This window comes from Scyliorhinus canicula, chromosome 21 (assembly GCF_902713615.1).
Source record: "Scyliorhinus canicula chromosome 21, sScyCan1.1, whole genome shotgun sequence".
NCBI lineage: Eukaryota > Metazoa > Chordata > Chondrichthyes > Carcharhiniformes > Scyliorhinidae > Scyliorhinus > Scyliorhinus canicula.
In genome coordinates this window covers 69,614,374-69,624,483 of record NC_052166.1, presented here as the reverse complement: position 1 = coordinate 69,624,483, position 10,110 = coordinate 69,614,374, and positions in this window count along the sequence as shown.

Below are 10,110 nucleotides of genomic sequence, written 5' to 3'. Positions count from 1 at the left end.
GCTCCACTGCAACCCCAAAAATTGCAAGTCCCCAGCCTGGCTCGACCCTGGATCCCACCACCCTCGACACCGTCCTTGCTACCCCCTTCCAAAACTCCCCCAACGCTGGGCACGCCCAAAACATATGGGCGTGGTTCGCTGGACTCCCCGAGCACCTAGCAAACCTGTCCTCTCCCCCGAAAAACCTACTCATCCTCGACCCAGACATGTGGGCCCTATGCAGCACCTTGAACTGTATGAGGCTAAGCCTCGCACAGGAAGAGGAGGAATTCACTCTCTCCAGGGCATCCGCCCACGTCCCCTCCTCAATCTCCTCACCCAGCTCCTCTTCCCGTTTACCCTTCAGTTCCTCCACCGAGGCCTCGTCTACCTCCTGCATTACCCGGTATATGTCCGAAATCTTCCCTCCTCCAACCCACACCCCCGAGAGCACCCTGTCCCGTACCCCACGTGGGGGCAACAAGGGGAACCCCTCCACCTGCTGCCTGGCAAACGCCCTAACCTGCATGTACCGAAACATGTTCCCCGGGGGGAGCCCAAACTTCCCCTCTAACTCCCCCAAACTCACGAACCTCCCCTCCACAAACAGGTCCCTCAACCTCCTAACCCCTGCCCTGTGCCAGCCCAGAAATCCGCCATCAATGCTCCCTGGAACAAACCGATGGTTCCCCCGTATCGGGGCCTCCATCGAGCCCCCCATTTCTCCCCTGTGCCGTCTCCATTGCCCCCAAATTTTGAGGGTAGCCGCCACCACCGGGCTCGTGGTATACCTCGTTGGAGGGAGCGGCAACGGCGCCGTCGCTAGCGCCTCCAGGCTCGTGCCCACAGATGACGCCGCCTCCATCCTCTTCCACGCTGCCCCCTCCTCGTCCATTACCCACTTACGCACCATCGCTGTGTTGGCAGCCCAGTAGTATCCACAGAGGTTGGGCAACGCCAGCCCCCCCCTACCCCTGCCTCGTTCCAGGAACACTCTTCGAACCCTCGGAGTCCCATGCGCCCACACAAATCCCATGATACTCCTGTTGACCCTCCTAAAAAGGCCTTCGGGATAAGGATGGGGAGGCACTGGAACAGGAACAAAAACCTCGGGAGCACCGTCATCTTAACGGACTGCACCCTCCCCGCCAGTGACAGCGGTAACATATCCCACCTCTTAAACTCCTACTCCATCTGCTCCACCAACCTTATGAGGTTGAGCTTGTGCAGGGCCCCCCAGCTCCCAGCCACCTGGACCCCTAGGTACCTGAAGCTCCTCCCTGCCTGCTTCAGTGGGAGCCTACCAATCCCCTCCTCCTGGTCCCCCGGATGTACCACAAACACCTCACTCTTGCCCAGGTTCAACTTGTACCCCGAGAAACCCCCAAATTCACTAAGAATCCTCATCACCTCCGGCATCCCCCCCACCGGGTCCGCCACATTCAGTAACAGGTCGTCCGCGTACAACGACACTCGATGCTCCTCCCCACCCCGCACCAGGCCCCTCCAGTTCCCTGAATCCCTCAACGCCATGGCCAGGGGCTCAATTGCCAGCGCGAAGAGCAAGGGGGACAGGGGGCACCCCTGTCTTGTCCCCCGGTACAGCCGAAAGTACTCCGACCTCCTCCTATTCGTGGCTACGCTCGCCATCAGGGCCTCGTAGAGCAGCCTCACCCACCGGATAAACCCCTCCCCAAATCCAAACCTCTCCAACACCTCCCACAGATACTTCCACTCAACCCTATCGAAGGCCTTCTCCGCATCTAATGCCACCACTATCTCCGCCTCCCCTTCCACAGCCGGCATCATAATGACATTGAGAAGCCTTCGTACATTTGTGTTCAGCTGCCTTCCCTTCACAAACCCCGTCTGGTCCTCGTGAATGACCCCGGGCACGCAATCCTCTATTCTAATGGCCAGGATCTTTGCCAGCAGCTTAGCGTCGGCGTTCAGCAGCGAAATCGGCCTATATGATCCACACTGCAGAGGGTTCTTGTCCCGCTTCAGGATCAAGGAAATCAGCGCCCGTGACATAGTTGGGGGCAAAGCCCCCCCCCGCCCCCCCCCCCCCTCTCCCCCCCCCCCCCCCCTTGCCTCGTTAAAGGTCCGGACCAACAGGGGGCCCAACAGGTCCAAATACCTTTTGTAGAATTCCGCCGGAAACCCGTCCGGCCCCGGCGCCTTCCCCGACTGCATGCTCCCTATCCCTTTGACAACCTCCTCCAGCTCGATCGGCGCCTCTAGTCCCTCCACCCGCTCCTCTTCCACCCTCGGGAATCGCAGCTTGTCCAAGAAGCGCCCCATTCCACCCCCCTCCACCGGGGGTTCAGACCGGTACAGTTCCCCATAGAAGTCCCTGAAGACCCCATTGACATCTACCCCCCTCCGCACCACCTTCCCAGCCTTATCCGTCACTCCCCCAATCTCCCTGGCCGCGTCCCGCTTTCGGAGCTGGTGTGCCAGCATCCTGCTCGCCTTCTCCCCGTATTCATACACCGCCCCCTGTGCTTTCCTCCCCTGAGCTTCCGCCTTTCTGGTAGTCAATAGGTCAAATCTGTCCTGAAGGCTACGCCTCTCCCCCAGCAATCCCTCCTCTGGAGCCTCTGCATATCTCCTATCCACCTGCACCATCTCCCCTATCAGTCTCTCCCTCTCCCTCTGCTCCCCCCTCTCCCTATGGGTTCGGATGGAGATCAATTCCCCCCTCATCACCGCCTTCACTGCCTCCCAGACCGTCCCCACCCGAACCTCCCTGTTATCATTGGCCTCGAGGTATCTCTCGATACACCCCCGAACCCTCTCGGCCACCTCCTCATCTGCCAGCAGCCCCACCTCCAAGCGCCAGAGCGGACGTTGGTCCCTCTCTTACCCCAGCCCGGGGTCCGCCCAGTGCGGGACATGATCCGAAATGGCAATGGCGGAGTATTCCACATCCTCCATCCTCAAAACCAACCCCCTGCTCAGGACAAAAAAAATCAATCCTCGAGTAGGCCTTATGTACGTGGGAGAAAAACGAGTACTCCCTGGCCCTTGGCCTCGCAAACCTCCAGGGATCCCCCCCCCCCCCCCAATCTGGTCCATGAATCCCCTCAGCACCTTAGCCGCCGCCACCCTCCTACCCATCCGGGACTTGGATCGATCCAATGGGGGATCCAGTACTGTGTTGAAGTCCCCCCCCCCCAATGATCAGGCCCCCCACCTCCAGGTCCGGAATGCGGCCCAACATGCGCCGCATAAACCCCGCATCGTCCCAATTTGGGGCGTAAACATTCACCAACACTACCCGCTCCCCCTGCAGCTTGCCACTCACCATCACACACCTCCCGCCACTGTCAGCCACCACATTTAACGCCTCAAATGACACCTTCTTCCCCACCAGGATCGCCACCCCCCTACTCTTCTCGTCCAGCCCTGAGTGGAATACTTGGCCCACCCACCCCTTTCTCAGCCGGACCTGGTCCACCACTCTCAGGTGTGTCTCCTGGAGCATGGCCACATCCGCCTTCAGCCCCTTCAGGTGCGCAAATACCCGGGCCCGCTTGACCGGCCCATTCAGGCCCCTCACATTCCAGGTTATCAGCCGGATCCGATGGCTCCCTGCCCCCTTCCCCTGCCGATTAGCCATACCCCATCCCTTGCCCACCCCCGGCCAGTGTCCCACGCTCTGCCAGTTTCCCACGGCGGCAACTCCCTCCCCTCCAGCACCCCCTGCGTCTTCCAGCTCCTTCCTGACCGTTTCAGCAGCAACCCGGTTACCCCCCCCCCAGGCTAGGACCCCTCCTAGCCGCGCCCCTCCCTCCACAGCACTCCCGTGAGCCAGCTAACTTCTGCTGACCCCGGCGACTCCCGCCCTACCTTCGGCTCCTCCCCACGTGGGACTGCCCCTCCTCCATTGTGCCCGTCCATGGGTCCACCCTCCCCCCGCTCTTGCGCGGGAAAAGAAAACAGCCAGCAACGACCCGCGCTTCTCAGCCCCGGCCCCGCCCCCACCATCTCCCAGCGCGGGAACCCCGCAGAAAGCCCGCGCTTTCGCCCTGCCGGGCCCCACCTCCTCCAGGGCCACTCCCATTGTCAGTCACCCCCCCACCAGCTCCCCGAACTCCCCGTTTACCCCTCTGCCCGAACCCGTGCACCCGGCCCCTGCTTAATAACCCCTATAGAAAAAACAGTACGACATTCTTACACTAAACCAAGCAAATGCAAATACAGTATTATACCACATCCCCCACCCCAGACCCTCAGTTTGAGTCTAATTTCTCGGCTTGCACAAAGGCCCACGCCTCCTCCGGGGACTAACACAGGCGTTTTCTTAAGAGCAAATGTAGCGGCACCACATTGTTGTTAGATTGGGGATAAAATGACCTTAATAACTTACCATCCCCAAGAAGCACTTTAATTCTGTCATGTTCTTCGATTCTGGGACTTCTCTGAAGGCTCTCAACCTCTCTTCCAGTGGGTGCTGGGCTCCATTTTGAGGCCGAGGTTTGTGATCTCAGTAGATTGAAATGTGCACTTTTCATGCTTCAGATTCCTCATCCCTAAATCTCCTCAGTGCCTCTCCTAGTCTTTCTAGGCTCTCTTTATATGATGTCCAGATAAACCACAATCTTTGGGATGCCCTGGAGCAGATTTTCCATTGTGCGCTGCAATATCGTACCGGCTGAGGAGTAATCTGGTGTATTGAAACAAACCTTTATGCCCGTTAAACATTTGGGAGTCTTCTCCCAGTTCTAACTGCAAATAGGCGTGACTGAGGTCGGGTTTGATGTATGTGAGGCTCCCACCAACTCTGCATCTTCAATTCACCAAATGGGTATTTGTTTTCAAGATTATGTACATTGATGTTCGACCCCCCCCCCCCCCCCCCCCTCCCCCCGAGTGGTCCCTCCTTGTCCGCCCTAGTCTCTCTGCCTCCTTTCCCCCCCTTCCCCTTGGGTTGCACTTCCCAGCCGTTCCTCCTTGACTTTTGTTTGTTTCTCGAATCCTTCCCGTTCCCCTCCACCGGCTGTTGCTGGCCTCGAACAGGTTTTGGGACAGGCCGACAAATTGCCCCCTGCAGTAAGGAAGCTTCCTCTGACCCTCGGGTGCCGTATTTTACCTTGTCCAGTTGGAGAAATTCCAAAAGGTCAGCGAGCCAGTCTGCAGCCTTGGGTGGGATTCTCGGGCGAGCGATTAGGGAAGTGAAAGCGAGGGCGTTGGTCCCTTCCCCATGTGTAGCTCTGGCTGCTCCGATACCCTGACCACTATTGGGCATGGCTTCCCCCTCACCCCCACAACCTTGGACATTGCCTCAGAGAAGGCTGTCCAGAACCCAGCCAGCTTGGGGCAAGCCCACAACATGTGGGTGTGGTTAGCCGGGCCCCTCTGGCACCGCTCACATTTATCCTCCACCTCCGGGAAGAACCTGCTCATTCGGGTTCTGGTCAGGTGCGTTCTGTGCACCACTTTGAGCTGCATTAGGCTGAGCCTTGCGCAGGAGGAGGTGGAATTGGGCTTGCTCAGTGCTTCACTCCAGAGCCCCCCACCCAACCTCCGTCCCCAGTTCGAATTCCCATTTCCATCTGGTCTCGTCCAGTGGTGTTCGGGCTCTATCCAGTAATTGTCCGTATATTTTCCCACAGAGCTCCCTCCTCCTTACTGTCCATGGTCATCTGATCCTCTATTAGTGTGATCTCCGGGGCCCTGGATTATCCTACTGTCTCTTTGCCGAGTCAATGTTTTATTTGTAAGTGTCTCATTTCCTGTCCTGTTGGCAGTTCCCATTCCTGCTTTGCTGTGTTGATTTGGGGACTCGGATTCTTACCCCCTCCGCACACAAACGTCACGATTAAGCTATCTAGGTTCTGGAAGATGGCCTTGGGGATGAAGATCGGTATGGACCTAAACAGGAACTTGGCAGCACGTTTAGAACATAGAACATTACAGCGCAGTACAGGCCCTTCGGCCCTCGATGTTGCGCCGACCTGTGAAACCCCTCTAAAGTCCCTCTACACTATTCCCTTATCGTCCATATGCCTATCCAATGACCATTTGAATGCGTTTAGTGTTGGCGAGTCCACTACTGTTGCAGGCAGGGCATTCCACGCCCTTACTACTCTCTGAGTAAAGAACCTACCTCTGACATCTGTCCTATATCTATCTCCCCTCAATTTAAAGCTATGTCCCCTCGTGCTAGACACCTGTTATTCCTTCCAAAATGAATCACCTCACACTTTTCCGCATTAAACTCCATTTGCCACCTGTCAGCCCAGCTCTGCAGCTTATCTATGTCCCTCTGTAACTTGTAACATCCTTCCACACTGTCTACAACTCCACCGACTTTAGTGTCATCTGCAAATTTACTCACCCATCCTTCTACGCCCTCCTCCAGGTCATTTATAAAAATGACAAACAGCAGCGGCCCCAAAACTGATCCTTGTGGTACGCCACTAGTAACTGGACACCAGTCTGAACATTTCCCATCAACCATCGCCCTTTGTCTTCTTCCAGCTCGCCAATTTCTGATCCAAACTGCTAAGTCAGCCTGAATCCCATGCATCTGTATTTTCTGCAATAGCCTACCGTGGGGAACCTTATCAAACGCTTTACTGATATCCATATACACCACATCAACTGCTTTACCCTCATCCACCTGTTTGGTCATCTTCTCGAAGAACTCAATGAGGTTTGTGAGGCACGACCTACCCTTCACAAAATCATGTTGACTATCTCTAATCATATTATTCCTTTGCAGATGATTATACATCCTATCTCTTATAAACCTTTCCAAGACTTTGCCCACAACAGAAGTAAGGCTCACTGGTCTATAGTTACTGGGGTTGTCTCTACTCCCCTTCTTGAACAAGGGGGCAACATTTGCTATCCTCCAGTCTTCTGGCACTATTCCTGAAGACAAAGATGACTTAAAGATCAAAGCCAAAGGCTCAGCAATCTCCTCCCTAGCTTCCCAGAGAATCTTAGGATAAATCCCAACCGGCCCAGGGGACTTATCTATTTTAACACTTTCCAGGATCGCTAACACCTCCTCCTTATCAACCTCAAGCCCTTCTAGTCTAGTAGCCTGTATCTCAGTATTCTCCTCGACAACATTGTCTTTTTCCTGTGTGAATACGGACGAATTGATTTATATTGATTGTCTACACTCTCCCTGACAGGTAGAGTGGGAGTGCGTCCCACCTCTCATAGAATTTCCAGTGCAGAAGGAGGCCATTTGACCCATCGAGTCTGCACCGGCCCTTGGAAAGAGTACCCTACCCAAACCCACACTTCCACCCTATCCAGTGGGCTAAGACAGCTGGCTTGCAATGCAGAACAATGCCAGCAGCACGGTTCAATTCCCGTACCAGCCTCCCCGAAGAGGCACCGGAATGTGGCGACTAGGGGCTTTTCACAGTAACTTTATTGAAGCCTACTCGTGACAATAAGTGGTTATTATTATAATTATAATTATTACTTTATTTTATTTTTAAAAAAATGTTGAGTACCCAATTATTTTTTCCCCAATTAAGGGGCAATTTAGCGTGGCCAATCCACCTACCCTGCACATCTTTGGGTTGTGGGGGGTGAAACCCACGTAATGACGGGGAGAATGCGCAAACTCCACACAGACAGTGACCCAGGGCCGGGATTCGAACGTGGGTCCTCAGCGCCGTAGGCAGCAGTGCTAACCACTCTGCCACCGTACTGCCCTATTATTATTATTATCCCCGTAACCCAGTAACCGCACCCAACCTTTTTGAACACTAAAGGCAATTTAACACGGCCAATTCATCTAACCTGCACATCTTTGGACTGTGGGAGGAAACCGGAGCACCCGGAGGAAACCCACACAGATACAGGAGAATGTGCAGACTCCTCACAGACAGTGACCCAAGCCAGGAATCGAACCTGGGACCCTTGAGCTGTGAAGCAACTGTGCTAACCACTGTGCTACTGTGCCACCTGCAGAAATTGAAGCGCCCAACGTAGGGCTCAAACCCATGACCCTAGGATTAGGAGACCCACGCTCTACTGACTGAGCTAGCCTGGCGGCTCTGTAGATCCTTTTTTGACTTATCCCCGCATATTCTAACTGAACAGTCGGGTTTTAGCACAGGGACGATGCGGGCTACCCATTCAGAAAGCCGCACGTGTCTGATAATTACCATTCACTTCAGGTGTTTAATTTTGACTTCCACATTTTTGGTGTAATGTATAAAGGGCAGGTCTCGCCCTGAAAGACTTTGGTGTGGAATCAGGCTTGATGTAAATCTTGGCCTTTACTCCCTTTATTCTACCCAACTTGTTCTGGGATACATCTTTATATTTGCATAAAACATCCTCAAGATCTCCAACCAGTCGAACTTGGCACATTGTGTCTCACCCCATCAGACTTGGACAATGTCCCTCGATAATAATCATAGGTAGTTGGGCATCCTGTTGCTGATATGACATTGGTGTCATGGTTGATCCTAAAACCTTCAGGGTCTTCCCCGTATATGTTGTGAACTTGGCTTTTGCACTTCTTAGGTTCAAAGACTGAACGCCTCCTCAAAGAAATGTGAACGTTTGTTCGCTCACGATTGTGGTCAATGCCCAGTTGTCAACCTCCATCTTTAATGTTCTTCCATTTACAGTGAGGACTATTTAAATTGGAGATGTAAATCTGCGGTCCACAAATGTTAGTAGAACAACCTTTTGTTTATCCTGCCTCATTATTTTTGTTGTTGTAAAGAGGTAACTCAATAAATCCCTTCAGTCTTTACCTGGTCGAATGGGTCAAGCTGCCCAACCACTGGCACTTTGTGCCCGCTGCTTTATGATGCCGTCGACGCTTTTCGATTTCTTTTATCATTTTGAAGGCTTCTCTCTTCCCCTGTGAATTCTAAACTACAGAAGAAATTGCAATCAATTCGGTTTACACTCACCGTCAATGTGGTGGCTCGAAGCAGGAGCTGGGGGATTTCCGGTGTAACTGAACACAGGTTTATCGGTAACAAGTAAAGGTGAATTATACACAGGTACAGAGTCACAAAACAGATCTTCACTCCCTTTCTCCTGGGTCATCTCTATCCGGGACCTTGCTCCCAAGGCCCCGCACATTTCCCCCATTTGTTGGTGTTTTTGCACACCCACCCCATTGAGGGGTCGGTGCTGGGACAACTTTTCACAATATACAGTAATGATCTGGAAGAAGGAACTGAAGGCACTGTTGCTAAGTTTGCAGATGACACAAAGATCTGTAGAGGGACAGGTTATATACTATGAAAGGTCTGAGACTGGGAAGTTCTGGGGAACAAAGTGACCTTGACGTGTTGGTCCATAGATCACTGAAGGAAGAAACGGCAGGTTATAGGTTGGGGAAAAGGCATAAGGGACATGATTCTGTGTATTGGAAGGGTTTGAGGTGATTCTGTGTATAGGGAGGGTTTGAGGTTGGTGTGTGTATTGGGCAGTGTTTGAGGGGGTTCTGTGTATTGTGCGGTGTTTGAGGGGGTTCATGTATAGTGACGGTTTGAGGTGGTTCTGTGTATAGTGAGGGTTTGAGGTTGGTGTGTGTATTGTGCGGTGTTTGAGGTGGTTCTGTGTATAGGGAGAGGGGGCTGGGTTCTCCACACCGCCGCACCATTTTTCTGCCTCGACCCACCGGCGGGATTCTCCATTACGCCGGCCAGTCAGCGGGGTTTCCCACTGTGGGGCAGCCCCACACAATTGGGAATCCCCCAGGTGCCAGAAAAATGGAGAATCCCGCCGGCGGAGAATCCCGCCCCAGGTTTGTGCTGGTCTATGAATAGGGAGAGTTTGAGGTTCTGTGTTCGGGCAGGATTTGGGGTCTGTGTTTGGAAGGGTTTGAGGGGATCTGTGTTTGGGAGGGTGTGAGGGGATCTGTGTTTGGAAGGGTGTGAGAGGATCTGTGTTTGGGAGGGTGTTTGGGAGGGTCAGTGTTTGGGAGGCTGTGTGTTTGGGAGGGTGTGTGTTTGGGAGGGTCTGTGTTTGGGATGGTCTGTGTTTGGGAGGGTGTTTGGGAGGGTCTGTGTTTGGGAGGGTCTGTGTTTGGGAGGGTCTGTGTTTTGGAGGGTCTGTGTTTTGGAGGGTCTGTGTTTGGGGGGTGTTTGGGAGGGTCTGTGTTTGGGAGGGTCTGTGTTTGGGAGG